Source organism: Hemitrygon akajei, chromosome 17 (genome assembly GCF_048418815.1).
Source record: "Hemitrygon akajei chromosome 17, sHemAka1.3, whole genome shotgun sequence".
In the NCBI taxonomy this organism is placed as follows: Eukaryota; Metazoa; Chordata; class Chondrichthyes; order Myliobatiformes; family Dasyatidae; genus Hemitrygon; species Hemitrygon akajei.
This window is the reverse complement of record NC_133140.1, coordinates 63,433,944-63,453,085: the sequence shown is the minus strand read 5'-3', so window position 1 is coordinate 63,453,085 and position 19,142 is coordinate 63,433,944. Positions and strand designations below refer to the sequence as shown.

The 19,142-nt window shown below is 38.3% G+C and overlaps 1 long non-coding RNA gene across 1 annotated transcript in view; it reads left to right on the top strand.

The window, feature by feature from the left end:
- Positions 1 to 19,142, top strand: part of LOC140740782 (uncharacterized) — a 177,627-nt gene that overhangs the window by 147,936 nt on the left and 10,549 nt on the right. Inside the window, exon 6 of the long non-coding RNA XR_012101928.1 lies at positions 6,971 to 7,186. This is a non-coding gene — a long non-coding RNA (uncharacterized lncRNA). The remainder of the gene's footprint in view (positions 1 to 6,970; positions 7,187 to 19,142) is intronic.

Genomic DNA, 19,142 nt, shown 5'->3' with positions numbered 1-19,142 from the left:
GCATGGATTTATAAAAAAAGGAAGAGAAGTTGTTTTGTTCAGCCATTGATCAAAAACAAAAGAGTTGTGCAGGAATACTAACCAAGTCAGCCTGATTTGGTAAAATGCTGAGACAAGCTGATATACTAACCCTACTGAAAATCGACTGGTATAGTCAGGCCTAGTTGACCTCATGACATGTGGCAGGCTTTTTCAGACTGGAAAGGTGAAATGAGTAGGGAGACCGAAGGGTCAAATTTTAGTCCTTAAGTTAAGGCAACCCCACACTTGGGGCATGTTACATTCCTAGATGATGATTTGTATCAGAGTGTCTGTAGAATGAAACTGTTCATCTGCGCTTGTCTAAAGAAAAGCAAGTTAAAGAATACGTTTATTTAAGTTTCTTCACATAAGTTCAGTGAAAACAAATTTAACAACATCTCAAAATGCCTGTGTCTTAAATTGCGAATTCCATAAGGGCAAATTTCTATCACCCCAGTGGCCACAACATAGGCCTGTCTGTAGTTTCACCTACAGGCATGACCTGGAGGAGAGTTTGCACATTTGCTGATAACTAGGAAGCAGGTGGGAGGGACATTGCGATGAGCACATTTGGACGCAGATACAGACAGATGGTACAAATGGGATGTGAGCTCTACTCCAAATGGCTCCCCAATAAACCCACAACTCTTTTCACAGTGGAGCTGATTCTTAACTGTTGCATGAGGATCTACATCACCCATGAACAATCTTTTTGCTTGATGCTCACCAATACTTACTTGGTTTGAGAGCAGTTCGTGAACTCTGACCAAATCACATTCATCATCAATTTTTCATCTCATACAGCCTTCAAGTTGTGTGAACTTCCAGACTTCTATAATTATTGAATTAAAATGCTTAGAAATTTCAAATTTTGAACCTACGTCTTTCCTAGACCTTATTGGACTATCATTAGTTATGGTGAAGCTTCCCCCAATCCACCAGTTCTGCTCAAAAACAGATATTCATAAATACGGTAGTTAATTGAGAGTATAGATATTAAAATTAATCATTAAGTTTCAAAGTTTGGCTCCCACCTCAAGAACTGACAGTAAACTGTGAGTGATTGCTCACTGGATATTCTTTGGAAACTATTTTTCCTAAAATTACACAATCCTCTGGTAGGATTAATGGAGAAGAATATGTTGCCCACATTTAATTTTACTGATATGAGACCAGGCATTGAAATGATGTTTAGAAAACCAAAAGTATTCAAAAACTCTACTCTTTTACTGATGATTTTTTAAATTCTAACCAATCCATTTTTTTCTTAAACGATACAAAATTAAAACCAGTTATAAAATTAAATAGCACAGTATAAATTATACTGCTATAGAAATTGAAAGTCAGATCAGGATACCCAACAATTCCTGTTCTGTTGTTATCTGTTTAAAATGTAGCAATCTTTATAGGTTCCTGGACTGATTTTCAAGTTTGGTTCTAATCTCTTAATGTGCTTTTACAAATTTTGTGTATCATATTAAACTTCAATGCATGTAATGGGAAATTCCATGTAAAATATTGAACTTGTGAAATCACAAATTGGTAGAAGTACAGAAGGACGGCATTTGACCTCTGTCTGTGCACATGAGAATATTCCTGTCTGTCCCATTCTTCTATGCTCTCCCAAAGCCTTGCAAATTCTCCCCTTGTTTTGTAAATGAGTAAACTATTGCCACACATAGTGAGGTGCAGTGAAACACTTTGTTTTGTGTGACAAATACTGTATGCAGATCATTTATTGCATCGGTACCTTCAAAGTTTGAAGTAACTTTATTATCAAAGTACATACTGTATATGCCACCGTATATAAACCTGAGATTAATTTTCTTGTGGGCATACCCAATAAATCCATAACAGAATCAATGAAAGACCGCATCAGCTTGGGCATTCAAAAGACACAAACCATGCAAATATGAAACAAAATAAATAATATTAATAAATACATAAGCAATAAGTATCGAGAACATGAGATGAAGAGTCCTTGCAAGTGAGTCCATGGGATGTGGGAATATTTCAACAATGGGGCAAGTAAATTTGAGTGAAGTTATCCCCTTTGGTTCAAGAGCCTGATGGCTGAGGGGTAATAACTGTCCCTCAACCCTGTGGTGTGATTTCTGGTTTTCCTGTACCTTCAGCGGTGAGAAGAGTGCATGTCCTGGGTGGTGGGGGTCTCTGATGATGGATGCTGCTTTTTTTTTTGACTATGTTTTGTGTAGATGTGTTCAATGGTAGGAGAGGCTTTACCCATGATGGACTGTACATTATCCATTACATTTTGCTTCATTTTCCATTCATGGGCATTGTTGTTTCCATACCAGGCTGTCAATATCCTCTCCACTACTCACCTAAAGAAGTTTGTCAAAGTTTTAGATGTCATAACAAATCTTCACAAATTTCTAAGGAAGTAGTGGTGCTGCTGTGCTTTCTTCATAATTGCACTTGCATGCTGGGCCCAGGACAGGTCATCTAAAGTAATAACACTGAGGATTTTAAAGTCTACCTCTGATCATCCGATAAGGACTGGCTCACGATCTCTGGTTTCATCCTCCTGAAGTAAATAATCGGCTTTTTGGTCTTGCTGGCGTTGAGAAGAGGTTGCTGTTATGGAACCACTCAGCCAGATTTTCAATCTCCCTCCTTTATGCTGATTTATTATCACCTTTGGTTCAGTCTACAATAGTGGTGTGGTCAATAAACTTGAATCTGGCATTGGGGCTGTGCTTAGCCTCACAGTCATAAGTATAAAGCAAGTAGAGCAGGGGGCTAAGCACACAGCCTTGTGGTTGGTGCACCTGTGCTGGCGGAGATTGTGGAGGAGATGTTGTTGCCAATCTGAACCTACTGGGGTCTGCAAGTGAGGAAATCAAAGATCCAATTACACAAGGAAGTGAAGAGCCAATGAAATGGCATCTGCCATGGACCATTTGCTCAGGTAGGTAAATTGGAGTGGATCCATCTCACTTCTCAGGCAGGAGTTGATATATTTAATCACGAACTTCTCAAAGCACTTCATCACTGTGGATGTAAGTGCTATTGAATGATAATCATTGAGGCAGGTTACCACATTCTTCTTCGACACCAGTACGATTGAAGCATGTGGGTACCTCAGACTGCTAAAGTGAGAGATTAAAGATCTCAATGAACACTGCAGCCAGTTGATCAGCGCAGGTTTTCAGTACTTGGCCAGGTAGCCCGTACGGGCCAGATGTTTTCCATGAGTTCACCCTCCTGAAGGCTGCTCGCACGTTAGCCTCAGAGACTGAAATCGTAGGATCATCAGGGGCTGTGGGAATTTTTGATGGTTCCTCCATCTTTTTCAGTCAAAGCATGCATAGAAAGCAGAGAGCTCATTTGGAAGGAAAGCCCTGTAGTCACCTACTTTGCTTGATTTAACTTTATACGAGGTGATAGTATTCAGGCCCAGCCACAACTGTCAAGCATCCTTCATTGATCCAAGTTTAGTCTGGAATTGCCGTGTTGCCCATGATATAACCTTCAGGAGATTGTACCTTGACCTCTTGTAACTTCCTTGGTCACCAGATTTGAATCTTAGTATAACAGTGGTCATGCATGTTGGGACCTCTGGTGCTGCAGGTTATATGCTGATGGTAATTGGGCAGAATTTTCTTCAAACGAGCCTGGTTGATACCATCCTACAATATCACCAATGCTCATTGAAAGAGAGGGACACCACATGAGGCAGAGAGGCTGACCGGCCAGCCACACTGCGATAGGCCACTCACAGACTCCTTCTCCAGCAGCGATCAAAAGGAAGGCAGTTGGCAATGAACTCGCACTCGCCTCAATGTCTCAATCTTCCTCGACACTTCAATCGGTGATTAACGCGTGCTTTAACCAGCTCCGAGTTACTGATGCCTCTGCCAATGGAAACAGTTTCTGTCAATCTACTCTGTATATATTCCTCACAATTTAAAATTTTTGATTGTATAATTGTTTAATTTTTAGTTCAAAGGCCTTCTTTAATTACAGCGTAAGAGAAAGAATTCCGTGCATCACTATTCCAAATGAAATCATCTCAGTTAAGACCCTTCCCAAGATTGTTTTGGTAAATCTCCTCTGCACCCTTTCCAAATCCTTCACATTCTCCCTAAATGAAATAAACAAAATATTTCAGCTGTGACAAAACCACTACTTTATAAAGATTCATTTTGATTTCCTTCCACTTGTACTTTATGCCTCTATTTATAAAACCCATTATCCTTATGCTCTTTTATACAATCTTCCTGTAGGATTAACTTTCTCAATTTGCTATATCAATTAAACCATGTTCATATACCCCATGTTCTTCTATACAACCTGCACTCTTTGTTGTATTGTACCCTCTAGTTTATATTTCCTCCTCTCATTCTCCCTACTAAAGTACAACACTTAATATTTTTCATCATTAACTTTCATTTGCTGTCAGGCTGCCTTTCCACCAGATTGTTTAAAGCTCCTTGAAGCCTATGTTGTCCGTTCATGTTGTCTTCCATGTTTTGTCATAGCTATAATTAAACTGGAGATAGAAACAAAAGATAATCAATTGGTTGCACAAGCACAAAACCTCATAAAATTTAAATATTAGCTTTATTTTTCACATGTGAAAGCATCATTTGTGTCAAATCAAACCAGCAAGGATCGTGCTGAGCAAGTGTCCAGTGTCAACATTGCATATCAGCTATAAACTTACACACCCAAACTAAGCATGCACAAACTTACCCAGTCATACTATAAACATACACACCCAAGCATATCTCTTGGGACTGTGGGAGGAAACCCATGCAGTCACGGGAAGAACATATAAACTCCTTACAGGCAGCAGTGGGAATCGAACATGGATCTTACAGCTTGGCACTGCAATAGCGTTGAGAGTAAAATGTAGATGACACCATTTAAAAGGGCTTCTACCCTAGTTTCACAGCCAGCACCACTACTCAAACGAGCAAGTTGAATCATTATTGGGAGAAATGTTTATGAATTGGCATTTTTTTCAGCATTAGTCGTACATTTAAAATCCCCATCATGTTATGCATTTGACTCAGTTGTCCTTTTAAAACAAGAAACCCCTCCTCCTATGTTGTCATTAGAAGAGGGTCTTGAACTAAAATGAAACAAATTGTACAGATCAAAAGAAAGCATGATGTCAGCAAGGAGCTATGCTGCTGGGGTGTGGGGTATGGTCAGGGGGTGTCGGGAGGTTAAATTAATGGAAATTTGAATTAAAAGCTATTATTCTTTTTTAATTAATTCAAGTTATGTTGAGTTGTAGGTGTCTGCACAGAATTAGCATTTATTTCAGAATAATCTGTGGGAAAAAAAGCAGTGAAAAGATTTTAAACTTCTGGTCTATTTTTCTATTATTTATGGAAAGAGTATGTTTTGACTTCTTCTGCTGCAGATATATGCTCCTGTGGCATATTCCACAGGCAATAGATGGTGTAACAAATCCTATTGAAGCATTTTTGTCTGGAATCAGAGCTGAAGTGGTATCGACACTTCCAGGTTCAGAATCTCATCTCTCAATTCATTGAGCGACACCAAACGTACAACTGCTGGAAATAAAGAAGCAAAATGCTCCTCCCTTTGTTGGAAAACTCGGTGCTGTTTGAACACAAGAGGAAATCTCTACTTGAAACAAGAATACAAAACAGACTTTTATTTTTCCTTCAAAGCTAAGAGACTGAATAAAAGCATTCACTCCCACTCCAAGCAATAAAGAGACTTTTGGCGAAATACTGAGAAAAGGAAGAACCACTATGTGACTCTGTCTTGAACATAAAATGAAAGCAGGTTAAGGCCTCTTTCAGCCACTGATACCGCATCTTGTCTACAAACACAATTTTCAATCTGTTTCCTGATCCCATTCCAAAGCCACCTGATCATTTCACCTTTATTTTTTTATATACTTAACCACAAATATAGCTTGAAATAAAACCCAGAAATACTGGGAACAGACAGAGTATGTTAATGTTTTAGACTGAAAACCATCAGTCAGAGTTGTTGAGAGATCATTGTTCTGAAGGTGGCCCTCATCTCCCTCTGTGTCTCCTCCACAGAAGCTGACTGAGAACATTCTGTATTTAGTGTTGTGTTTTTTCCACCTTCCAACATCCTCAAGATTTTGTATTTATGGGGTCTTTCGGGAAAGTTACGGAAATGATTGAAAGCATTTGCTACTGAAACTGTTGAGAAGAGACATGTGTAAGAATAGCATTCTTTATCTTATCATTAAATCTGAAAATGAATGTTTGGTAAGACAATATTATTCATCAATATTGAAACTAGATTGAACATCATTCTGAAAGAAATCTATAAGTTGCAACATAAGTTCCGTGTGCATGTCATGTAGCTAACCTGCGTGGAAAACAACTTATTAACCTCCTTGTCAGTCAAGTTGTTTCAAATCACATGCAAGAGACTCTCTACAACTCATTAAACTTGTGATTGGAAAAACTCATTCTAATTCTCTGTAGTGCTAAGTCTGAGCTTTAACATTCTGCCCCATAATGTTCCCTAGAATGTAGATCATAAAAGCAAGGACAATTAGGGGGTGGTTATCATGAGAACATAATTGACAGAACAGTATGGATAGAGTTGTTGACTAAATCAGACAGTTGGCTTCTGCACAAGTTTTTTTTTGTGTGGTAGAGAAAGTCCTGGGACTATGAACATAGTATTTGGCTATACTATCATGGAGGTAATGTAGGAAGTCACATTACTTAGATTTCAAGGGGAATAAAATGGGACAGATTGTTTGCAAGTTTCCCTGTCATATATATATTTGTAAGTATGTGTAACCTCCTGTCTCTAATCCTATCATCTGCTCAAAAATGTTTGGTTTTATATACCAATTAGAAAGCTTATGCTGTCCAAAAGGATAATCCTTGACCGTCAGTTATTTTTATGACCAATTACCAGTGTCTAAAGCACATTTTTTTAATGTTTCTAGATGTTTGCTGTAGAACTGCAGTCTCCTGGAGATGAGTCTTCAGTTCCTGGAAGCCCTTGGGTGATCTGGATGGTTGGTGACCCCCTTGTTCTCCAACAAGTGGATGATCTGCTCGCCACACCACAACGAAGACACTGAGGATGAATATTTAAAATTACTCTCAGAGGACACCACAAGTGGCTCAGCGGCGATGAGAAAGTACAAAATTCCAGAAAGGTGCATTTGATTAATGCGCACTTATTTAAATATGATACCAATAAGATCCTGTGGGGTTAATTTTCAGTTTCATGTGTTGATAGAATATATGGCTACATCTTACAGGATGCACATTAATGGCAGCTGAGTAATCCAACCTGCTGTGTTAAGTGGGGCAGTTGTAAGTGAAATTCCTCTCCATTTTCAGTGTTTTCTTTTGATTGGGGTCATCGGATCAATGCATTCATGATGCTAAATGGACCACTGTTGATGTTAGAATGTCTATTGTTTCAGTTTTTCTACATGAATAATAAAGTCAAAAGTTCCCATCATCCATTGCTTAGTGTGAGCAGATTGGAGTCAGGTATTTCCCCACGGTTGCTCCACAAGCCTGCTTCCTAGGTAGCTAACAGTAGATGTGTTGCATCCATATTTGCACTGGTTAGCCCTGCTTAACTGGGGATAAAGTCAACAGGCTTAATAGATCAGCTGAATTCAAAAGCATACATTGAAGGAAAATATCCACGAGAAGAACAGCACAGCTTCAGAATAAAGAGATGGCCCTTAACAACAGAGATGAGGAGGAATTTCTTTGCCCAGGGGGTGGTGAATCTTTAGAATTCATTGCCACAAAGAGCCAAGTCATTCAGTGTATTTAAGGCAGAGATTGATAAGCTCTTTATTGATACAGGGGTTAAGAGTTGTAGGGAAATAGCAAGAGAATAAGGTTGAGAAAACCACAACAGCCATGATTGAATGGCAGAGCAGACTTGATGGGCTGATTGACCTAATTTTGATCCTATTTCTCATGATCTTATTTAAACAAAATTTAATTACTTTAATTTTACATAATCCTTGTAAAACAACCTACAAGTTTTCTCTGATGTTATTTTGAAAGTTCTATCATGCTATAATACTTGACTATTTGGGAAAGGAGATCTTTCTCTATCATATTTACAGGAATGCAGGATTCCCAAATTACTTGTTTATAAATATGTTGTCTGTCACATTTTAAATGGTGATGTTTTGAAGCATATTGTTTCCAGATTCAAGAAACTAAAAGGCAAGACTATGTATTTCAATAACCTTTAAACGCAGTGGAGCAGTCTATGAGTACAAAATAACCTGCACACTTCCGTTGCTTTATATTATTTATTTATTCCTTTATAAAGCAACAATGTGTTACAAATATGTGAATAAAAATAAATACTGTAAGCATTACAATGTTATTTAACCACAATTAATGACTTTTGCTATAACAAATGAAATTGTCAACTATGTCCACTGGCGCATAACTTTCTACTTCTAATACAGTAATTTGGTTTGCCAACTAAAACACTCAAAAACTTCTACTGCACACAATCAAAGTAAGTTGCAGGAACTTATAAAATTAGTCAGTTTCATCATACTACTAATCTCCTTAGTATCCAAGACATCTTTAAGGAGCGGTGACTTAGGAAGGCAGTGTCCATCACTAAGAACCCCACCACCTAGGACATGTCCTCTTCACACTGTTACCATCGGGAAGGAGGTACAGAAGCCTAAAGGCCCACACTCAGTGATTCAGGAAAAGCATCTTCCCCTCTGTCATCCGACTTCTAAAAGGACATTCAACTCACGAACGCTATTTTTTTTCATTTCTATTTTTCGCACTACTTATTTTAAGTTAACTCTTTAATAGACATAAATACATTTAATGTAACTTGATTTTTTCCCTCCACATTTATTGATCATGTATTCAATTGCACTGTGACTGTAAAGTTACCAAATTTCACAACATATACCAGTGATATTAAACCTGATTCTGATTTGGAGAAATGTATGGTTGTTTTACCAGGTTCATAGAACTGGCTACCTTATCAAATTAACTCAAGATTACTGTCAATTGGTTATATCTACCTCCACTCTAAATTTTATGAATTAGTGTTGTGTCAATTTAACAGACCAAGATAAAGATGCAAATTTTAACTGATAAGCCAAATATTTTGTATACAACTTACCCTACCACCAAGGATGAAGCGAGTCACATTTATTGCTCTGAACACACACATTTTGCTAATTTCACTAGCACTATTTGGGGTAGAATGGATTTTCTTAATACTTAATGCCACAGATTAATACATTTATATCTATGAAACATGATTAAAGTTAGCACAGTGAGAAAACTATTTTGCTGTATAGAGAAATTAGCTGACAAAGGTTAATATAATATGCTAGAGAAAAGCAATTTTTAATTTATTGGGATTTAGTTAAGAGAAAGCAGTCCGCCAGACTCAGATGTCCATTACACAATTAATAAATATGGGAACAAAGTAAGGAATCTGCTCATCTTTAGACTCATTTTTCATTGCTTTACAAACGATATATAGCACATGCACTTGTGTGAATATTTGATTAATTGTAAAATAACACAATGTAAAAATAATGTAAAATGGGAGTCCTAATTTTCTAGTTTCACAGCTTTTGGATAATCTTGAATATCTGCTTTGAGTCTGAAAGTTTGTACAGTTTTCCAATGATGTGTTTCCCTCTCGGTAGCCAGTTTACTTTGGTTTAACACCTAATAGTTTATATAACTAGTAAAAACAACCAAAGTTTGTATTATCGAATTCTAAAATTCAAGTATTAAAGATCTTCTTTAAACATGCTCATATTTGAAAGGATAGATAGTTCTAGTATAATAATGCATGGCATTGAGAGTTTCCAAAAACAACAGAGTTGATCGAAAACCCAAAGGGCTCGTGTTTGATGATCAGACTAATGACATGCCCACCAAAAAAAGGTTCTTTGTTACAGACGCAATCTGTTGGCTGAAAGCAGTAGAAGAAACGGGTCTGCTTGGAACGGAAAGAAACAAAAATAATCTATTGTCTCCTCACATTCTTGTTTTCAGATGTTTTGTTTTCTAATATTCGCAACACATATGTATTCAATTGCTTATATTTTGGAAGTTTCACATTAAAAGGTGCATTTTGTTCTGATCATGATGAATACATTGTAACTGCTATTGATCTTGCAACTGCAATAAGATACTACATTTGAGGTTTTGTGTGATTTTGGTTCAGAGATTCATGCAGTAGAAAGATTAGGAGGTAGCAATTAATTTTAACCCTGTAAGTGATCAGTGTTAACAGGTCTGAAGATAATATATTTTAACTTACCTGTTTTGTAAAAAATAACATGCTAGATTTTTTATTCAATCAAATGCTTAAAAACAACAGTATTAAAAATAATTACACCAAATTTGTGGAAAATGAAATTTATTCACAATATTTTAAGAAACTTTTACACAATGAGCTAAGATAAAAATCTTCATATTTGACATTTTTATGTGGTACATAGGACTGGTAATTATTTTGAACATGCTATGCTTCACAACTCACAACCACTTTGGTTAACACTGAAATCCTGAATAAATTATCTTAGAAATTAATTAGCAATTTTTTTTCTCATTTCATCACTTTCCAAGTTACTGTGCAGTGTTGAGAGTGAATAAACAAGTTGATTGCAACTGGCATTGAGTTCAGTAGCAGTGATTAGTAACATTTTGTTATCAAGTTTACTTTGTAATATTAACCTGTTCAAAAAAAAGATTAACTTTTATGTTGACAAATATATTACTATATACTGTATACAACCTCAATCTTCCTATGAAAAATATGTATTCATGGCACTGACCCAAGACTATTTAAAGCACTAATAAGACATATTAGATTCCAGTACTTTGCTCTGCTTTCTATTAATTTCATATTTTTGTTTCCTTCACTTAAAGAAAGTATAGTTTTAGAATGTAAATTAAAATAGAAATGAAAATAATAAAAACTGCAGATGCTGGAAAATGAAAACAAAAACTCAGCAGATCTATGAGAAGAGAAACAGAGTCAACTTTTCAGGTTGGAGTGCTTTAAGAATTGAGAATAGAGACGAGAAGATTATAAAGTTGTCGGGAGGGTTAGGGAGGGACATGTCTCTGACAGGGTAAAACTGAGGTGACCATGGGGATAAGCTGTAAACAAGGTTATCTGGTCGGTGACTGAATGGGAGCAGTTAAGAGGACACAGACAAAAGAACCAAGTCAAAATAATGTAGGAGATGTCAAATGCAGGAGGGAAAGGTTGGCATGACCTTTACTCCCAGAGAAAGAGAAAAGAGAATAAAAGACAAGAGGAAACAAGGCAAGCTGAGCTAAAATAATACTTTAAATTACCTATCCCTTGATTCAACCAATGCAAAGAGTTTTCTGTTTTGCAGAAGGTTTATCATAAAGGCCCAAGTTACTTAAAGTAAGGTTCTGAATATTCACCTAGTGTCAAAGCACGTCATAAGTCTATGAGCATGCTGAGATTAGTTTTTGGACATGCACGGGCAAAGTGACTGCACAACATTAGCCCCAGAACTGCCAACTTAACTGCACTGAGAAGTAATTTCTGCTGCACATTGATGCATAAATGACGTTATTCTTCCAGAGCCAGCTAAGGAGAACAGCAAATGACTTATCTTGGAGAAACTGTTTCAAGCCATTAAGATTTATAATACACAAATCTGCTACAAGGTCTAGCCTGTCCTAAAAGCAAGTGTTTACAAATCTGCAAAATAGTTGTTCCAAACGATTTGAGAATGAGAATACTTTGATCTGAGATTTGAGAACATTTGCTTACAAACTCGGCATATCTAAGGTAGACCATCTTGTAATTTTCCTCTAGTTCTAAGATTTCAACATAGTACTAGGAAATCTGGTAAAGTGCAATATGAATTGAATATACTGTACTGTACAGCTGCCAGTTTTAGACTGGTAACACTGTATATACACGGTCTGTAGCTACCAGGCTCAGGATGACAGTGCTGTACACCCACAGCATTTGACACACAGGTTCAGTGATAACTATGATTGAAATGCCTTTTGTATTGACTGATTAAATGTAGCCTGTGGTTAATTATTTCCTCATTGTTACTATAGTATAGATTGACTGCGTATGTTATGCAATACCACATGAAAGAGTATTCAATCCTGTGGTAAAATTTAATTTATACAATGATTTTAATGAGCATAACATCCCAAAGCATTTTTCAATTGCATTAGCTGTAAATGTCATTGTGAGACCTCACTTGGTGTACAGTTTTGGTCACCCTGTTGTAGGAAAGATTTGGGTAAACCGAAAAGAATTATGAAGATGTTGCCAGGACTAGAAAGTCTGAGTTACGGGGAGAGGCTGGCTAAGCTAGGCCTTTATTCCCTGGAACATTGGAGAAAGAGGGGTGACACTGTAGAAATATTGAAAATTATGAGAGTCAGAGATGAGGTGGATGGTGACAATCTTTTCTCTGAGATAGGGAAGTCCAAAATGAGATGGCGTAGGTTTAGTGTGAAAAAGGAAAATTTAGAAGAGTCCTGAGGGACAACTCCTTTATGCAGAGGGTGGTGAGTATAAATAACACAGAGGCTGTGTACAAGAAGGGCCAGAGTCGCCTCTAATTTTTAAAAAGACTGAGGTCCTTTGGAGTGTGCAGGCCTCTCCTTCACATATTCTACCAGTCTGTTGTTGCCAGTACAATCTTCTATGCGGTGATGTGCTAGAGCAATGGCATCAACACGGGTGATGCCATCAGGCTCCATAAACTGATCAGAAAGACTGATTCTGTTATGGGAGTCAAACTGGACACACTGGAGCCTGTGGTAGAAAAAAGGACCCTTTGTAAAATCCTGGCAATTCTGGACAATGTTTCTCACCTGTGCATGCTACCTTGTCTGAACAGAGGAGCACTTACAGTAATAGACTGAAACAACTGTGTTGCTCCAAGGAGTGCTATATGAGGTTATTCCTACCCTCAGCCATTAGGGTCTGTAATGAGTCAGCCTATAGCCAGGGAAGTGATGCCCCTCTCCTGTTAGTCTGTTTGAGGTAATTTTTTTTTAATTCTTTCTTACTTCCCTTCCAACATTTGTATATCTGTGCACTTGTAATGCTATTGTGACACCGCAATTACCTTTGGGATCAATAAAATATCTATCTATCTAATGAGCTGCCAGAGGAAGTGATTGGGGCAGGTACAATTTAAGAAGCACTTGGATAGGTACCTGGAGGGGTATGAGCTGAATTCAGGAAATCAGGACTATCTGGGTTAAACTGAAAAGAATACAGAAAAGATTATGGGGATGAATCAGATGGTAACACAGACTAGAAAGCCTGACTTATAGGGCAACGTTGGCCAGAATAGGTCGTTATCCATTGGAACATTGGGGAAAGAGACCACTGTGGTCAGCATGGTTTGCCTGGGGTGAAGGGCCTGTATCAGTACCATATTTCTTTCTGACTCTACGACAACGTTACACAAACTTTACCACAGTCACACAAACTTTACCACAGTCACATGAAGATATAATTGATCAGATTGTGCTTACTCCAGTCTATTCCACTTCTCACCTGAGTGCAGCATAAAGCACCAGTGGACCCAGTAATGTATTCACAAGCAGAGCAGGATATCTGATGAATTGGCATCGTACCTCCACCATGAGGTGGAATTCAATGTTGCAAGTGTGAAGATCCAGCAGTCAAAGATTTACTGAATAGTGGAGGGTGGATGGGTGGTGGTATAACAAAAGCCCACTACAAATGGTGCATCGGGATTTATTATCACCAAAACCCTGACACAACCTGAGGCAGGGACACAACTGCAGACTGTACAGCTTTGACAGCTGATGTGATGGTTGATCAATGGTCAACCAATTGAACCTCAGTCCGGTCAGGGAACCAGAACTGATTGAGAGCTATTACTTGTAAGATTATAAGGCTGGTGGAAATCACAGAGGAAGGAATGGGCAAGGTTATAGTCTGATTCAAAAACATACGTGAGTATCAAGGTTCTGGTTGGCTGCATGTCCTGTAGGTCAGCAAGCCAAACATTAGGTGTGAGTTGGGACACTCATAGTCTTACCTTGGGCCACTTACTTTATTTGTTACATTTCAGGCTCGTGAGTTGTATATTTTATTTAGCAATAACATATGCAATCTACTTCCAGCTCTAAATGAATGTGCCCTTGGAGGGTTAGAAAGTTAATAACCACCTAAAAAATGAACAAATTTCTAATCCATTCTTACCTTCTCCCTCTCCTTGAAAAATCCTGATTAAAAAAATAAACAAAATACATTTTTAATGTAGAATGCTTTGACTGCATAAATACAACAAAATGAAGCCAATACTTAGTTTTGTACACATTGTTAATCCACAAACTATGCAGTGGATTAACAATATACACACCAACACCTTTGCAAGGGGATTAAGGATAGGCAATAAATATTAACTTTATCATGATGCTTACATATTGCAAATAAGTACAAATGTCACACACAAAAAGCTGGAGGAACTCGGCAGGCTAGGCAGCATCTATGGAAAAGAGTAAACAGTCGATATTTTGGGTTGACTGTACTCTTTTCCATAGCTGCTGCCTGGTCTGCTGAGTTCCTCCAGCATTTTGTGTGTGTTGCTTGGATTTCCAGCATCTGTGAATTTTCCTTTGTGATTGAAGTACAAATGTATTATCTTTACACCATTTTTGTACTTTGCATAATTTTGTTTGCTTTGGGTAAACCACTACCAATTTATTGTAAAAAAGAAGTTATTATTTTAAATGTAAAATTTTAGAATAAAATTTAGTGATGCTCATTAGTCAAATTTGAAGAAGAATTGGAAGAAGCGATTAAGGAACAGTTTCTCCCCCTCTGTCATCCAATTTCTGAATGGACATTGAACCCATAAACCCATAAACACTACCTCACCACTTTTTTTAAATTTCTATTTTACACTACTTATTTTAATTGAACTATTTAATATGTACTAACTGTAATTCAGCTTTTTTCTCTATATTTATTTATTTATCTATCATGTATTGCAATGGCTGCTGCTGCAGAGTTAACAAATATAACAACATATGCCAGTGATATCCTGTCCCATGATCCTTTCCCTTCTCCAGCTGTGTATCCTTTTTGACAATCAACTTTCCAGCTCTTAGCTTCATCCCACACCCTCCTGTCTTCTCCTATCATTTCGGATCTCCCCCTCCCCCTCCTACTTTCAAATCTCTTACTATCTCTTCTTTCAGTTAGTCCTGACAAAGGGTCTCAGCCCGAAACGTCGACTGTACTTCTTCCTATAGATGCTGCCTGGCCTGCTGCATTCCACCAGCATTTTGTGTCTGTTGCTTGAATTTCCAGCATCTGCAGATCTCCTCGTGTTTGCCAGTGATATTAAATCTGATTCTGATTCTGAACTGTAGATATTTCTATATAACTCATTAAGAGAACCAAAAATAGATAACACTTGCACCTAAAAATAGATTTCTGCTAAATATTAAGTTTGTGATGCCCTATTTCACTTGAAAATATTACCAAGTATTTCTCTCAATTTTAATTAGTTTCTTTATTGATCTTGTCAATGTTCTTCCTGTCCCAGGCATGTCAATACATGGCCAGGCAAGGGGAGTTCCAAGGAGATACAAATTTAATATAATGAATGTAAGTCAGTGTTGTACGAATAGCCAAAGAAGTGAGAGGCTGAAGGCTAAGGATAGTGAAGCTTATTTGAGGGGTTTAAAACTCTAGAAGGTAGGAGATCAGAGTAATTGGTTTGAGCTTCTGGTCTAGCATATGACATAGAAATCCAGATAAGCACCCTTAGCTTCAATGTTTTAGTACAAAAACTAATTTAGAGCAATCAAACAATGACATGGAAAAGGCAAAGTTGAGTACAACAATTGGAATATTTATTATTTTACTTCTCTTTGTTGGATACACTCAAAAAATTCTTTACTTGGTATTAGCAGAGGAATATTTATAAAGGTATTCATACTTACGTGGAGTAGTGACAATCAGATTGTTCAGTAACGCTTCTAGAATGGAATCAGTTTTCAGGATACAGTTTGCAGGAATGTGTGCTGCGAAATTACTTTCTAAAATGTAAGTTGCAGTCTTCAGCTTCCATGAAGCCATAAGGCTTAGAACAATTGTAGCAGTAGCCAATATTTCCTTCAAACGGAAGGAATATATATTGAAGAATACTTTCTGGATTAATATTCAACACCTCAAAGGAAGGTGATTGAAAGTCTTCATGCATTCATTTCTCTAGTATGTGTGAAGCCAGTTCTATCACAGTCACATGCAGATTCAAAGCAAGCACTTCTCCAATAGGGAAAATAGGCTCACCTGTAAATAATAGAATGCAGGTTCTTTTCATGATCCAGCTTCAATTGTTATATTAATGTTTCTACTACAGTTGTTAACAAATGCCACTGCTTTATTTGCTATTAAACTACCACCACTTTTAGCTATAGCTTATTTTTTTCCACTAACAATATAATATGTTAACCCATTTTTGTGAAAGTAAGTTTACACTTGTTGTCTACTGGCACACAACTTTTAAGCATTTATTAATTTTTCAACTAGTTTGTTGTGGTTTTTGTCAGTATTGTTACTTTCATCAATAATGACCCTAACCCTAACCCTAACACTCACATTGGGAATAAAGTCAAACTTATTGCATTAGGGTCTGAATAAAATATTTAAAATAATACAGGAAACACACAGTTTGTCAGGTAGTATTGTGGGCGGGGGGGGGGGGGTGGTGGATAGAAACAGAGTTAGTGTTCAGTCTGTGATCCTTCATCTGTACCAAAAAAGAAAGGAACAAGTTACTTTTCTATAAACACAAGATATTCTGCAGATGCTGGAAATCCAGAGTAACACACTGTTATGACCCCAGCCCCCTCCTTTGTGAGAATCGCAAGAGCCCTAGTTAAGGGGGGATCAAATGACCCAAGAGGGGGAGAGACGTGCTGAATAGACACAGGAAAATGGGAGAGAGAGAGGGAGACATGCGGAAGACCACGTTCCCCCGGGAAGCAGAATAAAGTGACTCTGACTATTGTCTCATGAAGACCACGTGTAAAGCCCTCGGGCAAAGTGGGCTGGTTGAGAGAGAGATTGACACCGGCGATCCCATGAGGAAGTATAAAGGAGGGTCTGGGGGGGGGGGGACCCCTTCAGACGCACCAGAAGACACGCTAGAAATCCTGTGACAGCGTTTTGATAGCGACAGCCGGTGGTGGGGTTCGTGTGCATCTTTTCCTTGCCTGGGATTGGCGACCCCACAACGGAAGTACGGCTTAGCTACAGGGGAGGCCACCGATGAGCGTTCATTCCCCCAACGAGGCTCCAACAAACCGAACTCCTACAGGTTGGAAAACCTGTCGGGTAACTGTTTCATTCAATTATCTCTCTCTCTCTTTCTAACAAAAGTGCACCAACGCGACACCACAACGACGGCAACTGGTGGAACTGCAGTGACCGCAAAAGACTTTTAGATATCTAGTAAATAATATATATCTACATTACCCCTAGACAACGATAGAGCTTATTTCTGATTGATTATTACTATACCTGTGCTTTAGATTGAGTTGTGACGACGTATATGATCTGAATGTTTTGTATTAACCATACGTTTGTGCCCCTTTATAAATAAAAACGTTTGAAAATAGTAGCATCAGGCTTCAGCGGACCTATCTATCTTTGCTGATAAGTCACCCGGTTACTGGGGAACGTAACAACACACAAAATGCTGAAGAAACACAGCAAGTCAGGCAACATCTGTGGAGAGGAATAAAGAGTTGACATTTCGGGCCAAGACCCTTCATCAGGATCTATAGCCGAGTTAACAGAGTACAGATTCTGTTACTCTGCAGAAAAGTATAATTTTCTGCAACAGAAATTGTGGGGGAGGACTGAGTAGAACAGAGGAAATATTGCTGAAATGGAGAGACCAAATGAGTTAATGCGCAGTTAGAAACCAGTTGTACTTTGGTTTGTTATATGCTGCTAACAGCTGAGCTGGATATGACCAACAGACCACGCTGTATAAATAATAAGAGAAATAGTGAGCTACAATCACAAACAACTGCTGTTCTGATATGGACAGAAAAACCAAGTTACCTAAAGTTGGAGAAATTGATATTGGAACAAATATCAATAATGAATCAATATTAAAGCAATATTGAATCAAAATAACTATCCACATCAATATCGATGTATGGAATATCTATGGAAATGTTGATGTTTTGGGCAAAGACCCTCCTTCAGGACTGGAAAGGAAGGGAAAGATGCCAGAATAAAAGATGGAGGGAGGGGAAGGAGGACAGCTAGAAGGTGAAAGATGAAGCCAGGTGGGTAGGAAAAATAGAGGGCTGTAGAGGAAGGAATCTGATAGAACTTGGAGAGTGGATCAAAGGAGAAAGGGAAGGAGGAGAGGACCCAGGGTTCAAAGATGGGCAGGTGCAAAGAGATAAGAGGCCAGAGAGGAGAATCGATGAAGGGGGAGGGGGTGGGTATTGTATTTTAACCAGAAAGAGAAATTGATATTTGTACCATTCGGGTTGAAGGCTACCTAGATGGAATATAAGGTATTGCTCCTCCACCCTGAGGGTAGCATATCTTGGCAGAAGAGGAGGCCATGAACCAACATGTCAGAATGGGAATTGGAATTAGAATTAAAATGTTTGGGCACTAGCAAGCTCTGCTTTTGGAGAATGGAGCGGAGGTGCTTAACGAAGTGGTCCCCCAATTTACGATGAGTCTCATCAACCCAGAGGAGGCTGCATCATGAGCACTGGACAACCCCAGAAGATTCACAGGTGAAGTGTTGCCTCAGCTGGAGAGACTGTTTGGGGCCCTGAATGGAGGTGAGGGAGAAGGTGAATGGGCAAGTGTAACACTTTAGTTGTTTGCAAGGAGTGCTGGGAGGGAGATTAGTGGAGAGGGTCGAATGGACAAGGGAACCATGGATGGAGTGACCCTGTGGAAAGCCGAGAGGTGGGGGGAGGGGAAGGTAACAATATATTTGGTGCTAGGGTCCCTTTGAATCTCTTTCAGTCTGTACCAGTACTAACCATTTCTGTCAGTCATTCTCCAGTGATAATGGTCATGTATTTCTT